Source organism: Myotis davidii, unplaced genomic scaffold (assembly GCF_000327345.1).
Source record: "Myotis davidii unplaced genomic scaffold, ASM32734v1 scaffold3036, whole genome shotgun sequence".
Classification (NCBI taxonomy): domain Eukaryota; kingdom Metazoa; phylum Chordata; class Mammalia; order Chiroptera; family Vespertilionidae; genus Myotis; species Myotis davidii.
Window position 1 is genome coordinate 99,834 of NW_006287254.1, and position 2,010 is coordinate 101,843.

The window sequence follows — 2,010 nt, forward strand, 5'->3', positions numbered from 1 at the left end:
CCCTCCCTCTGGGAAGAACTTGGGCTCCAGTAAGGCTCACAGGCACTGCTCTCCGGAAGGGTAGGATCTGCTGTCCCTCCTCCCCATGCGCTGAGCCTCCTCCTGGGGCCAGATCACTTCTCTCCTCACGTGGGCCAGGGTGGGGTCTGTACTTAGGAAGCTCACTCGCCCTCCCCTCTTTCCTGCCACCCCTGTCTCCCCCTTGCAGTTTACCTTTACTCTATATTTCAGTTCTCTGGGAATTGCTGAAGCCTCTGAACACACACACACACACACACACACACACACACGCACACAGGCACACGGCATCCAGAAAAGCACTAGACTGGGGCGTCCAATTCCTGGTCACTCTCCCTGGCTCCCTGGCGCCTGCACAGTGGCCTCCCCCACAGCCCTCTCTCTTTCACATTTGACATTTCTCCTCAGAGAAGGAGTTCTGCGGCCACCTCAGGAAAATTGTCACAGGGGTGTCACCGCTGCTGTGCATCGGATCTCCTGTGAAACTTTGCAAAGATTGCAATGCCCAGTTAATATATTTAAAAAGCTGCTTCGGCCCTGACCAGGTGACTCAGTTTGTTGGAGCATGGTCCCATGCACCAAAAAGGTTGTGGGTTCGATTCCTGGTCACAACACATACTTAGGTTGCAAGTTTGATCCTGGTTGGGACAACAGATTCTCTTTCTCTCTCTGTCTCTGTCTCTCTGTCTCTCTCTCTCTCTCTCTCTCTCTCTCTCCCTCTCTCCCCATGATGAGGACACACCCCTCCCCCTCTCCTGTTCACAGGGAGGGTCTCCACATCCTGTTAAAATGCAGATTCTGACTCGGCAAGTGTGCGGTGGACCAGAGCCTCTGCATCTGACAAGCTCTCAAGGGAGGTGGGTCTTACTGGCCTGTGGAGCCCACTTGCAATAGCAAGGTTGATGGAGGCACGTGTTCCCTGTGAGGGTGACCCACTCACCCCAGCATTGGCCTCTGCTGTGTCTTGGTCTTGGGTCTGTCAGCACCACACAGAGAGCCCCACAGGCCCCAAACTGGGGATTATTTCTGTTTGTGACACAGTAACCCAGCTGAGCACTGGGTCTGCCCCATGTTCTCAAATGTGCTGGGAAGGTTGGATTTCCTCCCAGCAGGAAGGCCACAGAGGTGACTGTGGGGGTGAGAAGGGGTCAACCTGGGTGAGGAATGCAGAAGGGACCTTCCCTCTATCTCAGGTTGTCACCAGTCTGGCCTTTGCTTTCAGGGACAGAGACCCAGAACTGGATGTCTCAGAAGGACCCGCAGTTCCTGAGTGTGAAGGGGAAGGTGTCCTGTGTGTCTTGGGAGAAGAAAACGGTGGTAGGAGTTCATGTGCTGTGGGCTCCCAGGTACGTGGGGAATGGTTTCAAGGACACCCTCCCTCTCTATTTCTGTTGGTTGAGCCTGTCCATGTGCTCCCTGACTGTTGGGGCAGCCTCTGGCCTCTGCCTGAGAGACTTGCTTGTGGTCCCCTCTCCTTGCCCATTGGTGGTGCCAGGCATGGGGTGGGGACCAGCACAAAGCCGCTGAGAGAGCTGGTGCTCCTAGACCCTGTCAAAATAAGAAACATCCAAACCTGTGGAGAACTTTTATGAATTCATTTGAGCCACAGTGAAATCATAGGCCTGTTAACAGGACCTCAAATCCTGCAGAGAATGGCCATTTTGCAGCTTATTTTATACATTACTAGTATAATCAAAGAAGATGAAAATAGTTGCATGAAATCCATTAGGAGGTTAGAGATAGTATATTGAGGAAATCCCTAAAGTTAACAAAAGGCAAAAGGGAGAACATATTGTTTTTTACTTAATGGGCCCAGGATCATTAACAGTTACAGCATGTAGAGAGGTTATGCAAGGAACCAGGTAACATAAGGAGTCTGTGGTATCCTATGCTGATCCCAGAGGTGGTGCCTTCAAATTGTCTTGCAAAGAAAAAATTACTCTGATATGTCAAAGTTATGTTATCCAAGATGCATAGAACAGGGAACAGGGC